The sequence below is a fragment of the Mesocricetus auratus genome, unplaced genomic scaffold (assembly GCF_017639785.1).
Source record: "Mesocricetus auratus isolate SY011 unplaced genomic scaffold, BCM_Maur_2.0 Super-Scaffold_100031, whole genome shotgun sequence".
Classification (NCBI taxonomy): Eukaryota; Metazoa; Chordata; class Mammalia; order Rodentia; family Cricetidae; genus Mesocricetus; species Mesocricetus auratus.
Genome location: NW_024429212.1, coordinates 8,904,323 through 8,922,063, shown reverse-complemented (window position 1 = coordinate 8,922,063; position 17,741 = coordinate 8,904,323). Strand labels below are relative to the sequence as shown.

Genomic DNA, 17,741 nt, shown 5'->3' with positions numbered 1-17,741 from the left:
CTCAGTACGTGGTGTGAGTGACAGCCTCCCATCAGAACAGAGGAGTTTGTGCCAGGCTAGGCGCTGGTCCCCAACTTGTGTCTCTGCTCTGACGTCTGCAAGGATGCTCCACCCAAGAGTGAGAAAGGGACATGTCTATTCCTGAAGGGATTTCAGAGGGATAGTGAGCCCAGCTGAGGCAAGTCTGCTGCTTCTCCCTAAACTCCATGTCTCTGTTGCACTGATAACCACCACACCCTGTGCCCGCCTGCCTAGCCTGGCTGCTCACACCCTGTGCCCGCCTGCCTAGCCTGGCTGCTCACACCCTGTGCCCGTCTGCCTAGCGTGGCTGCTCACAGAGCCCTTCCCTGCTCTCCTGCCCACAGTTCTGTCCCTTTCTTGGTGCACTGTTGTATTTAAAAGATAATAATGGCTCTGGAGATGTCATTTATCAGGAAAATTGCTTTCCAGTTTCATGCTCTGTATTTGAGTCAAAAGAAACCTGACCAGAATGTATCTGTCAACATTAATAACGTACACAATGCGCAAATACCTACTGCCCAGTATCTGCTTGATGGAGATTGTATTATTTTACGAATCTAAGAAGCCTTCACCAGAGCACAGTGAGAAATAGCCATAGTCCGCACTTCATGGGCAAGAAACCGTGTGTAGGCTCCTCCAGAGTCAGGTTCCAGTTCTTGGAGAGCTGGGATTTTATCCCCTGAGCAGGTGAGTGATGAGAGGCTCAAACTATGCATTAAACTTTAGAGTTCATCCAGGAAGCCAGACACGAAACTGAAAATTGATAACCTACCCTCCCAGTGGGTCGAATAACTTACGATCTGTCAGAGGGTGAGTGGAATGCTGTACTTGTGTAATATAACAGTGGTTATGTTCAGATGTTCCCTGCACTGAAAAATGGATTTATTAATACATACTTACAAGGAAGCGGAAAGGACTAATCTGTGATTCCATTACTGTGTTTAATTAACTAGTCAGCTGTTGAAGATCCATGATGCTCAGGTCTAGACGTGAGAAATAATCGATTTTCAGTTTTTGCTCTGTCCAAAGAAAAGAGAATGTGGATTTCAAACCTCAAGGAGCTCCTATTCAAAAAAATTGGATTGATATTTTATTTTGTCTTTTGTTACTGGGTGTATGGAAGGATACACTTGTACCCCCCTCCCCCCACACCGCCCTTTCCTTTGGCCCCACGCTTGTGAGACCCTCATGGCGGGCAGAAGCTGTGAACGGGAAAACGTGTGCCGTCATCTGTGTCACTGCAAGATGGCAGCGGCACGCCAAGATTGTGCAACTAGTGCTTTGTCACTCAAAGTTAGCAGTGCCGTAGATAGAGGAGCACACGACCCCAGAGGGTCCTCATAAGGTAGGGGCTAGAGAATGTAAGGGGTAGCACCAGCTCGTTTGCACGGTTGAGTCAGAGGGCTCCTCGCCTGTCTGATGTCACTAGCGGACCAGTGTGAACAGCACTGATGAAGAGACCGAGAAGGGAAGACTTATGGCGTCACATTCATACATGCAAAGTCAGCCCTGCAGTGCCAAACAGGACTGGTAGAAACAGCAAGCGATGGGAGAAATGAAGTTTGAACAAGGCAATCGGCATGGATTTTGCGTTGTGTCATACTAGTATTATGTAGACCCTGGGGAACCCATAGCCCTCTTGCAAAATGAGGAAATGGATGCAGTGTCCATTTGAAACACCAGCACTTCAGGTGGCATGTTCAGAAAAAAAATCCTGAGTGGTCCTGTGGTTTGACCGACAGGACCTCCTGCAAGAAGGAAACCACATAGACTGTGTGATTGTCAAAGGTTCACTTCTGTAAAGGGTGGGAAGATAATAACCTCCGTGTTGCTCCTGTAGACGGCCCGAGTCTGGGTCCCAGCACCCATGTAGGGCAGCTTGCAACCGGACACCCCATCTCAGGAGCATCCTGTGCCCTCATCTGGCCTAAGCAGACGCCTGCACTCACGTTCATAACCCCCAATATGCACGTATAAGTAAAAATAAAATAAAAACTTAGATCCCGTTTATTCATACATATGAAGGAAAATCTTAATTTCCAAAAATGTTACAAAAAATTGAAACTTCCTTGGTGAGTGCACAGGTTGAGCATCAGCTCTGAAGTCTAGGGGACATGGCGACACGCTTAGGATAAATCTCCTGATAGAAACAGGCTGATTTCCTATGATGTGATCAGGGAGGACTGGTTTTTCCCAGGAGAGTTGTTTACTATCGAATGCTTGTCATTCAGATTTGTCAGCAGCCTTGGAGAACCCTCAACATTAGCTAGTTACCAGAACAAAAATTGGGGGGAAAGTGAAAATATATACATATCTCCCACAACAATGGCGTTAATAAGATTTTTACTGAATCATTGCCATAATAATCATCTATGAATGCGTGCATTTTTAGGGATGGCAGAATAAAAATGTATGCACACACCATTGCATGTGGAGTTCTTGGTGTATAACAATGTTCAGCACTGAACTGTCATTGACTGCTGACATTATTTTTCACACTTTCATTCCATGCTTTAGAGTTGTAGGCTGAATATTTCTTTTAATCTGTTTAACATTTTACTATAAAACTCCAATAAACTGATCTGTACTAATCAGGCTTTAGATATTCTAAATGCCACCACAGTCATTATTGCTTCACAAAAGGTGCTTCTATGGCTTTCTCTGGTGTCTTAAATTCTGGACTATTTCTTGAAAGGAGTGAAAAGTACAAATTTGTTCTTGGGATTGGCCCTTGACATAAAATCTTACGTATAGTTCCTAGAAGCAAAACTACATTGACATTTAAGTAAATGTTGCTATAGAAATGTTGACTAGCTATTGGGACATTCCTCACACTGGTAGAGGGAACCTGATCATTGTTTTAATTTTCACAATATATTAGAGAAATACTGCTTCCTATAACAGGAAGTAACAAGAAAAAATTATGCCTTCATCTTAAATGATCAAACATTGTTTTTTTAAATGAAACAATGATTTCATTTAAGCCTAATAGTTTTGCCAACTTGCAGTGGTGAAAAGCATAGTCCAATATAAAACATACAAATCTTTTCTTCATAAAATTATCAAATGAGTTTGTAGGAAGGATAGAGAGGTTGTTTTTATCGCACTCTGTGGAGTTGTGCAATTGCATGAGCTTCAGAGGACTCATCCTCATTTCTGTGAGTGTATCTAACTCATTGCTTCAGTGGAAATAGCTAAGTCAAGGTCTTCATGGAGACACCCAGCTGTGTCTGAGAAGATGTCTAAATCCCAGAGTTTCTCTGGAGACCACTGACTCATCACTCCTATCAGGACCAGTTCAAGACACGTGTGCCACATCTACAGCATTGTTTCTGGTTGTGTGAAGGCCACCAAGTCGTGTCTCTGTATGTGAGCTGGGACATTCCTAGTGTTCTGTGGGACTGTTTCCTGCACATCCATTGATGGCTTCCATCACCCCAGCTCTGGTAAGACATAAATGGGGTTAAGGGAAGCTGCATATGGCTGGAGGAGGGTGCCCAAAACTCTAGCCAGAAGTTGCCCTTGTTGCCAAGACTCCAGCAGCCGCCTGGCCTCTTTCTGTTTATTCTTGTTATAACTGGATAGACACTATCTCCGTGCAGAGTTCTTGTGAAAACAAGTGCTTCCACGGTAGTTATTTTTTAGTGTTGGACAAGTCCAAAATGACCTTGACAACAGTCCTAAGACCATTATGGTGCGAGATGCTGCTGTGGGACTCCAATGGAGAAGATGACGACCTCCTAAGACAATAGATGTTAGTCATCCAAGAGAGATGAAATCAGCAGCCAGGATGGGACAGGGCACACTCTGCTGTGGGTGGTATGGGACAGGGCACACTGTGCTGTGGGTGGTATGGGACAGGGGGCACTGTTATGTGGATGGATGGGATGGGACAGGGGCACTGTGATGTGAGTGGTATGGGACAGAAACTGTGATGCAGGTGGTCATTGGCAATGCGAAGCTTCCCATGGAAAGGTCCAGGTGGGTAAGGTCTCTCAGAACTGGAAGGGAAGGACTTTGGCCGGTGGCATGTAGAGAAAGGGATCTCCAGTGTGTGTTGAGTAGTGAATACAGCCCCATTTCCTTTTCTACTCCGGATGGCTCTTCTGAACTGGTCATCTACCTTCTCATTGGCTCCAATCCACTGAGTTTTACTTTCCAAGACACGCCTGTGAGGAGGAAAAAATTCTGTCATGAAAGAGGATCAGACAAAGGATTCGTTGGTTTGTTAACTTGTAGCATGAAGTGTTGGTGCGGGCTCCTCCTTAATGATGAGTTCCTCTCAGCTCATGCTTTCTTAATATGGGAAAGAAAAGCTGGTTTTGCCTTGCAGGTTTGTTTCGATGATAACAAGATGTATTCAAAATACAAAAACCAGTGTGAGAATTCACTGGGTGTCCCGCTACAGCTGCATATGATGGGGAGGGTGGTGGTGGTGTTGACGGAGATAGTGTTGGCATGATGGTGGTGATGCTGCTGATACGACAGGGTGATGGTGGTGATGATGACTGTGCCGACAGTGGTGGTGACAATGATTACGATGGTTTTGGTGACAATGGCAGGCATGGTGAGATGGAAGAGAGTAGCGATGATGCAGATGTGACTCTGTGGCGGTGATGATGAAGGTAATGGTGTTAGGGATGATGGTAATTATGATAGTGACGCTGGAGATGCTAACCGTAATGTTGACGACGATGATAATGGTGATGATGACGATGACAATGCTAGCGATGGTGGGGATTGTGGTGTTGATGATCATGGTAGGCACACTAATACAGTGGAGATGATGTTGGGTGTAGCAGGCTTTCTTTTAGGCCAACCACCAGCTCCCGAATCATGACCCGGAGACATAGTTTTGAGTGCTTGACTTTAGCTTAGCTCTCATTTTTGTCTGTTTCTCATTATCTACACTTTGCCTCAGGGGCTTTTTAATCTTTCTTTATTTCTGTATATATTCCTTTTCTGCTGTCTCCATGTATGACTGGCTGCAGCTGCCTGGCCCCTGCCCCAGGCATGTCCCAATCTTTCCCCTTCATTCTCATTGTTCCTCTCTGTCATTCTCTGAACCTAGATATCTCCTCCTATTTATTCTCTCTGCTTGCCAGCCCGGCTCTCTCTCCTCCTAGTTATTACCCATTCAGGTTTTTACTAGACCATTCCCGTGCCTTATGCAGAGGTGAAACAAATGCAGCACATCTTTATATAATTAAACAGATGCAGTGCATCTCTACATTGTTAACAAAAGCAGCAGAAATAAATGTAACAAGCCTTCACCTAGTTAAGGCAATGTTCTGCAGCGTAAACAAATGTAACATATCTTTTTTTTGTTTTGTTTTTTATTTTCATTTTTTAAATTTATTTTTAAGTTTAAATTTAGATTAGAAACAAGGTTGCTTCACAAGTCCGTTCCAGGTCCCTCTCCCTTTCCCTTCCCTCCTCCTGTGCCCTCCCCCAGCCCCCCCCCCCGTTATCCCCTCATTTCCCCAGGGAGGGTGAGGCCCTCCATGGGGGTGTCCATAGTCTGTCATTTCATCCAGGGCAGGGCCTAGACCCTCCCCAAGAGTTCAGGGTGAGAGTGCATCTCACATTGTTGGATGCGAGTCCAAAGTCCGTGTGTATACTCGGGATGGGTTTTGGGGTATAGTTTGGGAGACAAACACGGCCAAATGCATGGCTCTGTAGATCCCAAGAGATGTTGCTGTGCTCACGTGTCTATCAGTCTATGGCTCTGAGTAAGAGAATAAACAAAGAGACACTTTAGTACCTCAGTTAGCCTTGCAATCATCCAATATATAGGAAACTTTTATTCTGTCCAGAAATCTGACCTGAGCTTGTATGGATTCATCCCATGTGGTTTTGATAATTTATAGTTGTAACACTATATAATGCGTGTGCATACATTATACAGTTACATTTCATGTAACATGGTCTCAGTTGTATTTTACCCTGCCATAAAAGTCATAATTTGTAGGTAAACCTATGTTTTAGGATATCATAAAGGTTCATTGAATATTGTGGAGCATTTCTGGTACCAAAATTCCTGTTTTCCACATCCCTCAAATGTAGTTTGTTCATTGATTTATTGTCTTTGTCCCTCCTTTAAAGCCCTACATTCTGAGAACCCTGTTTATTTTGCCCACAGCTGGATCCCAGTTTAGTGGTCAAAAAACACTTGATCAGTAAGCTAACATACATATAAAGTAAGGTTACTCTTGTGGCTTACTATACCCCAAAACCCATTTCAGCAGAATCAAGTTAATTTATACTTACGCTAGAAGACATTTGAAAGAGATTAATTAAAGGCTAAAGACTTCCCTAAATTTGATTAAGAACAGACAGAAAGTAGCGTAACTGTGAATGGCTCTTGATTGAACAGTGCTGCAGATGCTCTGGTCTCTTGGTGGGCGAGCACTTTGCACTTGAGTCTTGCATGCTGTCCCCTCAGTTGAGCAGCAGTCTACTTCCGGTCTCCACCGTGTGGATGGGGCCAGCTGACCAGCCGTCCTCCACACTGCTTTGGGGCTGGGTGACCAAGTGGCTAGAAGAAGTGGAGCGTGTGAAGAACCAGTGGGTCCCAAAGACAGTTTAGCTACTGATGACAATACCCCTCGCCCATCTGCTGCTCGGCACAGCTACTCTTTCCAAGGCGTCAGGCTTTTGGCAGCTGTGCGCTGGCTCTCTCGGAAAGAACTCAATCTTTTCATTGCCTGGTACTCGGAGCCACCTTGCCACTGTTAGCTTTTTGTTCAAAAGCCACTTGTGGGTAAGACACGGAGCATGCATGCTGGCGAATGCCATCAAATTACTTCTAAGTGATACAGACTCCACTTCGCCCTGACTCTGGACTCTTTTGTTCTTTAGGGAAGCAGTAAGAATAGTTTTTTCCTCTCACCTGCTGAAGTACAAACAAGATCAGAAATAGAAGGGCGGGCAGCAGATGTGGATGCTGTCATTTGCATCCTGCCATAACTTTTAAGGACAAGGACACCAAACAGGACAAAGCGAGTCAGTTACAGCGATTTGAGATTCACCCATGAGATGATGCCTGTGCATTTGACTTAAATTGAGCCGAAAGAGGGAAATAATAGCCACCATTTGTCTTTGTTATTATTGTGCTTACCAGAAGTGATCTCCCCATGACCGAATTCGATCTTCTATTTAGAAAATATTGAGTGTCTGCTGATACTCGAAAGTGAATTAACCAGTGCATTTTGGAGAAACCTGTCCTGTTACTTTCTTTTCCCTTTTTGTTAGCTGCGTTGCTTTGCCACCTGAGAGTTCATATCAGAGAAATTCCGCATCCACGAGGCCAGTGTTTGGTTGGAAGTGGCTGTAGGACATTGTGTGTTCTGACAAACGTCACAGTCAGGACACCTGCAGTTTGAAGCAGGTGGTGCTGTGTCCTCTGCATCTTTACGTCTTTCAGAACTCACATTCACAACACCGAATGGCACTCTCTTCCTTCCATCCATACCCCTGCTTTACTTTGTCCTCATCCCCAGCTCCTCCATGGTTTTTTTTCTCAAGAACCCCACCCTTTGTACCAGTTTTTGTGTTCTTAGCACATAGCTACCTTGAGCTATTCCATCTACTCCCTGGTTTCTCTGTTGCAACCATGCCCACTAATGTTCTAATCCACACCTTTCACCCCGGGCTTCTAATCAGGCACATCTGTCCACCAGCTGTCTGGTGAGCTCCTGTTCCCTGAGCCTGATGTGGAGCTCACTGTCTGCCCCTCTGCGTCCTTTCCCTGTGTGTACAGAGCAGCCTCCCCGAGCTCTCTGACATCTTCTCATCTCCAATTGTCTTCTCTGAGGTCTATCTCACTGACTGTGTTAGCTCCTTCATCTCTGTGATGAGCCACTGGGCTTATTTGGGGCTATGACTTCAAAGGTTTCAGTCCTTGGAAAGATGACGCCATTGCTTCTAGGAATGTGGCGTTGGCAAGTACATGATGTAGTTGAGGAAAACCACTCATCTCACTGCAACCAGGAAGCAAAGAGAGAGAAGGGGCTGGGAAAAAAATATACACCCAGCAAGGCATGCCCCTCCTCCATACACCCATCAAGGCATGCCCCTCCTCCATAGTATACTTTTGGTAAACCGGGTTCTACCTCCTAGATTTTCTACTACTTTCCAGTTCCTTATTTAGCCATGAAAATATCATGGATTAATCTACTCATGATGTCAGAACCCTCACCATCCAATCACTGTTCACTTGGACCCTTGTAAACTTGACACTAAATCTGTCACATTTAATCTATTACCCCTTACCCCCAACCTTGTTCCCATTGAGTCACACCCATCTCATAATACAAAATACGTTTTGCTTCAGTGGTTCAAGTGGTAAAAGTCTAAAGTCCATGTCTCTGTGAGACTCAAGGCACTGTTACCTGTGAATTCATATAAGGCTACAAAAGGAAAACCCAACACACAATAGGGGAGATAAACACTCTCACTCCAAATGGGAGGAATTGGGGCATGTTAAGGAAAGATTGGAACAAAGCAGACTGAAGCCCAGTAAGGCAAACAGCAGATACTACACCTTCATGTCTGGCATTTGGGACTCCTAGCAGAACAATCTGTATTCCAAAAGTATTGGGTAGCCTCACTCATCCAGTTCTGCTCCTGCAGCAACATAGCCACTCTCTTGGGCAGACTGCACCCCCTGGCTTGTAGTTTCCTCAGTGGACATCTCCTGGTCCTGGAATTGCCAACAACCAGAGGTTGATATGCAATGTTGGTTTTCATGCAGCAAACACTCAGGGCCTCGGTTCATGGAATCCAACCACGCCACACAATCCCTGGATCTTAGTATCTGTGGTACAAGGCTTGACGGTTTCATTAACTTTACATTTTTCATGCCTATGAGATCAGCACTGTGTCGACCATACTGCCGCTTTCTGCTGCCAGCTTGGGATGGAGTATGGCCCCCTTGGACCATGGTTCCAACAGCTTCACTGCTGACCCTGGGGAAATTCTTCCCTCTTCCCAGACAACTACTCTTCAGAAACTAGGAGGCCTGTTGGTGTCCCTGTTCTGGCCTCTCTCCTTTCAAATGAGTTCGTGTTTCACAGATTGGATCCTCTGACTGGTGGGCTCTTGCCTTTCCTATTGACTCAGCGAAGTAGCATGAGTCTTTATCCTCTCACATTCCTTTCTGCTATTTTAAATCTGCTCGCACAGCACCTCACTAAGTTTGACAGTTTTCTTACCTGTTGATTAGTGAGCACCTGTCATGCCCCAGACTCAATATCAACTTGAAATGTCCTCAACCAAAGAGGTTAGTACATTACTTTCTAATTCTACCTCAGGCAAGTTCTAAAGACATGGGCAGAATGGAACCTTATTCTTCACTGGAATGTAGCAGGAGTTACTTCTAGCCTGGGCCGTGATAGAGTCCTAGTTGTGTTCTGAAACCTTATGCACTAGACTTCTGAGGCGCTTCTCTCAGCATTCTGGTATTCCGGATTCCCACCAGAATGGCTCAGTGAGCTCTGCTTACAGCATTCCCTTAGAGCCCAGCTCAGGTCTGAATCTTCCATGTTACTTCTAAGCACCTCATGGTATGTTTAGCCCAGGACTTACTCAACTCACATTCTTGTTGGCCGTGACGAGACACGAGACACACCGACCAAAGGAACTTAAGGAAGAACGGCTCTATTGCGGCTTATAGTTTGAATGGGAATCCAAGACAGCAGGAGAAACATGTCAACAGCAGCATGAGACTGTAGGTCACACTCTCTCCTGTCAGGAGGTACAGAGTGCTCAATGCTGGGGTCACCTCGCTTCATCCTTTTATATTCATTCCACAGATGCCTTCAGTTAGCAGACGGTGGAACTTGCACCTCTGGCAGCCTGACTTAGGAGAAGGGAAACATCAGCGTTTTAACTCCCTTCTCCCTTTGTGTCACAATGCTAGTTAGAATACCAATACAATCATCACAAGGCCAGTGAGATTCTATGAGGAAGAACGAGGTGTTTTGTCACTAAAGTTTTCATGACAAGGACTCAAAGCCATTCATCTTAAACAGTCTTTGGTTTGAAAGCACAAGCTGACTGGGTATTCAGTAACCCATCACAATAGCGCTTCAAGTTAACTCCCATCCCTTCTTGTAGGGCCTTAAAGAAATGTTATGCCTGCATCTCACATAGGCTTTCCAACATCAGAAGCTACCATTAGATTTCCTTTTTTAGTGTTTGAGACAGGGTGTGAGTGTAAAAGGGCTCAGAGTTAGGGAGGCACAGAACTGCGGGTTCATATGATGTGATTTGCAGAACACTAGGATACAACCAGTAGAGCTTAGCTGGCATGTTACCCTGCTGCAGGGTTGCTATGGCAACATCAAACCAATGAATGGACCACCTCTCAGAGACAGGGCTGTGAGTAAGTGTGAAATTGATTCAGTTGTACACAGGAACACATTCAAGCCAATTTTGTGAGGATAAAATTTCTGGTAGGAAACTGCATTTTTAATGACTTAGATGTTATGAGTATGATATTAAATATTTCTTTTGGATATTCCAGTAATATGGTATTTAAAAACTAAGTGTGTTGTGCTAATTTTATGCTGCGTTATGTAATTTCTGTTTCGTACTTATTCCAGGTGACACTCATTTTGTTTTCATTCATTTAATCTTGGATATCTAATACGGAGTTCTACACTTGGGATTAATATTTCAGGCAGCTCTCTTGGCAGTTAAACTGCTCAAGTGTTTGGTGATTTCAGACTATCAGACTTACAGCAATGTTTGTTTCTTTTTTAAGAAATGTTAAGTGGAGGTTGTTCTGTGCCGACATTGTTTTAATGTAACATTTGTAAATTGCATTTTCCATTGAACAGTATCCAATTTTGTAGGTAGTACATGTCAGGAAAAGCAAGTATATTAATATTTCATAACTTAGGAACATTGTGGTTTGCCTTTATGGAACTGGTGTATTCACACAATATTGCTTTATGTCTAGATCTCATTTTGGGAACCATTCATCATACAGTGTGTCTAGGCACTAAACATGATGTCCTGTACATATTAAATGTGTCTCTTTAGGGTAAATTGCTTATTTGGGGACATCTGATGAAGTGATGGGATTTGCATCCTTTCCTTCCTCACTCATAACACACAGGCTTTGTCTATACTAGAAGATTCCTGAACACACTGAAGATCATGATCCCGTCTAAGGGATCATCTAAAGGACCGGCTAGGGTTCTATCTATAGTTCTTCATAAGGGCCCATCTAAGGGTCTGTCTAAGTGTCTATAAGGATCTATTTAAAGGTTGATCTGGGGTGTGCTAGTCATCAACCCCACCCTCTGATATCTGGCTTAGCTCATTTTAACAGAATGGACTTATCAAGGGCAGTCAGCTTGAAATGAAAGCGCGTCTCATCTCTGGGGACACCCCTCCCCCAATATCAAGGGCTGTCGACTTTCCCATTAGTTCAACTTGTAGAACAGAGGAGCATGACTTGTTTGCATAACAGAAACCAATATTTGCTCTTTTATTCTCCTGGCATAGACTGCCATGGTAGTGCTTGCCAGACCCTGGCAGAACCCCTGCTCACAAGGCAGTTTCTCTTTGCTGACTAAACGAAATGCTCTCAGCGAAAAGTATGCCTGACTGTGCTTGTGGCTTCCCGAGAGTTACATGCAAAGCCTTTCATTGTTCCAAGGAAACAGGGCTTACGCTTTCAACTAAATCCAAGGCAGGATACTAAAAAATATACTCCTTTTGTTGCAGGACTATGCTTAGCTATGCTTGTGGCTTCCTGAGAGTCATGCAAAGCCTTTCATGGTTCCAAAGAAACGGGACTTACGCTGTTAACTTAAACCCAAGGCAGAATACTTGAAAATACACTCCTTTTGTTTCACGTCTAAAACTTTGGTGATGTGATGGTGTTTATTTGAATAAATTATCATATTCAAATGATGTCATGAATTAAATTCGATCTTAAACTTAGTCATATACTGGTGTGTCTGTGTCAAGAACTATTGCCTATTTTTTTAATTTATAGACCCATTTGAACTGGAATAAGTGAACCATTATAGCAAACACTTCGGATCACTTCTTTCACTCCAGTTTCCTATTGTGAAAGCAATAAGTGTATTCAAAACAGAATCTCAGAGAAGGGGCATCTCTAAGCACACTGTCACTTCATCTAGGTTCATGAGTTATCTGAGCTTGGTCACTGGATTAACTGAACCTGATTTTTCTGTCCTGAATGGACTTTTACACATGGTATCTGTCTGGGCTAGCTTGGACTAACTTGGGTTGCTGTAACAAGGAACCACTGCCTGAATGGTTACTAAGAAATGGGATTTGCTATCCATTTCTGGGGAGGCTGGAGGTCTGTGGTCAGAGTCGAGCTCTGCAGACAGAGGAGCCACCTTCTCTGTTAGCTGGCAAGCAGTAGGAGGCAGAGAAGCTCCCTGGGCCTCCTTTGACCCAGTGCTATATTATCTGTGTACTCTCCCCCTAAAGCCTCTGCCTCCAAATCCTAGCACACTGAGGATCAAGATTCGAACACATGGGAGAGTCTATTCAGTGTATTACAGAATTCTGTCAGGGCAGAAGAAAGTTGGGAAACGCTGAGAGAACGATGATTCACCTTAAAGCCACTGGCACGTTCACTCCATGGTTCAGTGGAGACTTAAAGGGATCTCTAAGTCGCATTCCTTCTACAAATTTCGCTATCACGTAGATTGCTTACAATATATGCATTCAAAACTGCTTCATGGACCCTTGAACTATTTCAGCATATATGGACATGAGTATGAATATGTCTATGAGCTACTAATCATCTGTAAACTTTTACTGCAGGCCTTTGCTAAGTGCAGGCATTGATACTGTGTGCCTAGGATGCTTGCGCCCGTGGTTTCCTGTGACCTCTTTGGCCTCTTTTCATTTGCATGTGCAAGCCAGGGTACTGCACAGTTTACATGATCAGTTGAAAGTGATGTGAGTTGTGTATTTTTGAAACTATGTGTTTATATTTTGTATTTAAAAAACTCATTTTCCATAGACAGCTTAAAAGTCATGGAATTTGTTTTTGTTGGAAGATAAAATATGGTTTCGTGTTCATGTCTGTGACACAGCTAATCCAGAAATTTTATTTAGAAGATAATTCTGCCTATGATAAAAATAATAACCACCCTAGCACAATAAAAGCAGACAGACGAATATCCTTGTCACTTTCTGAATACTGAGTATGTTTTGGGGCCATGCAGTATTCTTTACTCTCATTATTAGTTAAGGTTTAAGAGCACCCTCTAGAGTGACGCTATCATGCCCATTCTATTCTATCTGTTTACTTTTTAGTTATTTGTGTGTGTGAGTGAGTGGGCGTGCATACTCAAGCCATGGTGCATTTGTGGAGTTAGGAGATGATGTGCGGGAGTCAGTGTTCTTCTCCCACTGGGTGGGTCCTTGTTTCAGTTGCTTTTACATGCAGAGCCATCCTGTTTCCCTACACTTCCTATAGGCACGAGGACCTTGGATGTTAGGCTTGCATGAATCTTAACACCAGGAAATGACCATTCTGGGATCAAGGCTCTCTCTGGATTGGAAGCTCCTGATGAGAGATGAGATAACTGTTTACAGAGTGATGTGTGTGTGTGTATGTATGTATATAAGCATGTGGCATTGACATACATGCATAGGGAAACCATTCTAAATTAAATCAGCTGCTGTGTCCACAGGCACTTACCAAAGGTTGGTATTAAGGAAAAAATGCTAAGGAGGTCTGAGGTGATAGTGTGATGATCTGTGATTTTTTTATTATTATGTTTGAGGTAAATCAAGTGCAAATTATATTGGTGTCAACCACTTAGATGGGAAGCCTCCACAAGGTTCCCATGTTTTTCCTCACGGCACTGAAAGAATACTTTGATGACTGAAACTGTGTGAGCCTTAAGATCTGGGGATTGGTTCGCTGGTTGAGAAGGAGAGGGTGTAAGGAAGATGAAAGCCGGGGATCAGAGGCATGTGCAGGACTGAGGATTTGCCCCAGGACCAAGCAAAGACAGCATTGTCAAGGTTTGTAAGCAGCTAAGAATATCAAAACCAAAATAACGGATGCTAAAGCTGGGAAGGGCTATAGATTTCTGGGCCATGATATTGGTGACAATGCTAGAAATGTCTAAAGTAAGTGAAGGCTTGATGTAAGTGTTGGAGAGAATTACATTTTAATTTTATTTTGTTAGTAGTACACTGTTGTTTTGCATTCCATACAGCAATTAAGCAATTTCTGTCCCAGTTGCAACTCCACAGCTACCAGCAGTGGTTTGACCACAGGGGCTGAATCCAGGTGAGAATTCTGCTCCTTCAGGCACTGGCTCTATCACAGCCACTAAAGGAAACGTTGTCTAAATTTCTATCCTTCTATAGAATTCAGGATTCAAAGGTTGAGGTGAAATCCTCCTACCTCAGACGAGCTGAATAGCAAGCAGCTAACCTCTCCTTGCTCGCCCACCCCCAAAGGGGGCATCCTTCTTCTGAGCCCCACTAAAGAACCCTCTACCCTGAGTTCCTCCTGCTACTTCCTGTCAGCTAGTTACTGACTCAGCCTCCTGACCCCAAGCTAATTTTATTTAATCAAACAAATTAACATGTCTTTGCATTGTTACCAAAAAGCAGCGGTAACAAACGCTTGACACAGTTAAAACAATATTCTGAGGGACAGTACCCTAAAACATAGTTTAAAGACTTGCCACAAACTCAGGACATGGACACATGAGTTAAGTGGGTCTCTGCTAGTCAGCAACCCTGCACCTATGTATGCTGTGTTTATTGTGTAGACATGCACGTATGTGGACCTGCATGTATGTGGATCTATCTATACATGTTATCACCTGGGAGCCATGCCAAGGAATGGATCAAAACTTTTCATATGCTGGAAGGCAAAGCTAGCTGACAAAGCCTATGCTTGTCTGTACGTGAGTCTTCATAGCTTTGACTAGAGAAAAGTCCAACTAGCAATCAGTGACTCGATGTCACCTTCACCTTTGTGGTATGGGGCTCAGGTCTCTGTAATTTTATGGAGTTCAGAAAATTTTCAAGCCCCGCTGTTACCTGAAAAATAGGTTAAAGTTAAATTGATGTTCCATCAATGCCTCTTACGGTGAGCTGGGGAAAAGAATAGCTTTGAGAGCCTGTAGGCCACGTTCCTAGATAAGGAGCCATAAATAAGCTTTGAAATTAACTTTACTTTGTCCACTGAAGACTAGTGAAGCCCAGAACACTTGTTCTCTTGGTACCAGATGACAAACCTGGTAAGTTTTCACTAACTTATCCAACAGGAGGACCTCGATTAATTCACAGCAAGGTTTTAATATAGCAATTTCACACAGTCAGTATCAAGAAATCCCCAACATTCCTAAGCTAGTCTAATATCTCACCATAACTGGGCTCTGATAATTATTGCTATAATGGACAGAAGCAGAAGCCCTAAGGAAGGAATTTTTATTTTTAATTAAACAATCTGGTACATTTTGCAAAAATACCGCAATGTTCTCTCTCTCTTTACAAAGCATTTTTTTCCATTTTGTTACACATGGTTTTCAATCATAACAAATTCCGAGTAGGGCCAGCAGCAAAGGGAGAGCTGGATAGGAGAAGCCACGTCTGATGATTGTGTTGTGAGTGACACACACGTGTGTGTGTGTGTGTGTGTGTGTGTGTGTTTAAAGCCATCCCTGACACAGAGATCCCTGACGTGGGTCTCATGGATGTCAGATGAAAGAGACTGCCACCTTTATATCCTTCCCATTTTAAGTGCCTATGCCCCAGGGTCCATTCCTGCAGCCACAAACAACAGGTAGCTCAGTTTTATCTGCGTGGCACTGTCAACTCTTATGCAACTGATGGAGGCTAAATTTCCAGGTTCCCATCTCTATCTCTGTCTTGACCCAAGTTGGTCCTTAGGCCACAACAATCATTCAAAGTCTAACAGATCAGAGGCATTTCTGACGTCAGGGCACAGCTCTCTAACCCTTAAAGTCATTAAGGATTTCTAGGGAGGACCACGCCCGAGCCTACCATATTCCTTCACTGTGGGGAGGAGCCAAGCTTTCTAAGTGGTCCCTCACAGAACCTACAAAATTGAACTGTCTTCCTTAGGGGAGAACCCATCATGATTTTTTTCCCCAAAGCACTCTTTAAAATTCATCCTAGTTGACACTGTCTTCACTCTTTTGGTAAATGCAGGTGTCAACTCCCAAATACCAAAGAAAATACTGAAAATGCCTAAGTGCGGGAACAGGACTCTGGGCATTAGCTTCAGCTCTAGTGATGGGCAGGGTGTGGCATGGCCACCGGGTCTGAATGAAGTCCCCTCTCTGAAGATAAATTACCATCCCGGCCAGAGTACTCTTAAATGCAGCTTGCTGTGTTCCTGAGAAGTGGGCAGCTGCAGGACCTCTCAACCCTTCTGGAATGCACTGGAGTCTAGGAATGTGAGATGCTGTCCACAGTTATGTTGATGATATACTCCATCAGTAACCTTGCATTGCTAGGCTCTGAACTCAGACATCTGTAAGGACAAACCACTGTGGAGTAGAAAACAGTACTGATGTAAGCAATTCCCTGCCAATTCTGAGATATAAAATATGAGAGGTTATGTCTGAAAAATTGTTACGTATTTGGCCAATTATATTTAACTTGCAATTGCTCGGTTATAAGGTATTTTAATTATATTAAAATATTAAATTGTAACATAAATTAAATGTTATAATCTAGCTGTCAAAATGGTGGCGGGTTATATTTCTAATGATTTTACAGATACATCAGCTTTATACTGAATCATTGATGAGCTTCTCAATGACTTTCATTTGAGTCACTCTTTCTGAAAGACGTTCACCATGTGACTTTTCTTCCAATGTCTTTTCCTCAAGGCTTTAGCTGGGTTTTTAGTTTTGTGATGGGACCCCCCCTGCTGGAATGCTGATGCCTGTGAACAAGGAGGAAGCCATGAACACAGGGGTAAACCCCTCATCCTTTAGAAAGGGTCATGGCTCAGATAAAGGGCAGTTCATAATTAGGTTTTGGGGGTGATGGTCTCCTTTGGTTAGTGTGGGCCTGATCTCTGCTCTACAGATATGGATCATGATAGGACTTTCATGATGTTGTGAGGATGGACTGAGGGGATGGTGCAGGTTCTCTATCCTGAGGCATTTGTCTAAGTATTACATATCCTCTGTCCTGCTCCTCTCCATTTGTGGCTCCCTTCCATGTCTTTGGAGTTTGAATGAGAATGGTCTCTATAGGCTCATATGTTTGAATGCTTGGTCCCAAGTAGGTAGAACTGCTTAGGAAGGATTAGGAGGTGTGGTCTTGTTGGAGGAGGTGTATTATTATAGGTTGACTTTGTGGTTTCAAAAGCCCATGAAACTCTGTTAGTGCGCTACCCCCTCTTTGTGTGTGTGTGTGTGTGTGTGTGTGTGTGTGTGTGTGTGTGTGTGTGTGTGTGTGCTTATGGATCAGGTTGTAAACTTTTGGCTGCTGTTGCAGTGTCCTGTCTGCCTGCTCTCATGCTCAACACATGGTGGTCATGGACTCACCCTGTGGAACTGTGAGCCCCAAATTAAATGCCTTCTTTTATAAGTTTCCTTGGTCTTGGTGTTGTGTTGCAGCAATTGAAAAGTATTTAAGACAAACTCTGCTAAACTCAATCTGCCCATATATCATGTCCTTGACCATGCCCCATTCTTCCTGGTATCCTTTGC

At 43.6% G+C, this 17,741-nt stretch overlaps 1 protein-coding gene and 1 long non-coding RNA gene across 2 annotated transcripts in view; one reads left to right on the top strand and one right to left on the bottom strand.

Moving 5' to 3' along the window:
- The window catches only part of Myo16 (myosin XVI), a 422,801-nt gene that overhangs the window by 30,629 nt on the left and 374,431 nt on the right, over positions 1 to 17,741 (top strand). The gene's annotated exons all lie outside the window — the stretch shown is intronic.
- On the bottom strand, positions 3,564 to 9,913 carry LOC121135100. The gene is made up of 2 exons (XR_005872286.1): positions 9,619 to 9,913; positions 3,564 to 4,190 (listed from the first exon to the last, which is right to left on the bottom strand). It is a non-coding gene; the product is annotated as an uncharacterized LOC121135100 (long non-coding RNA).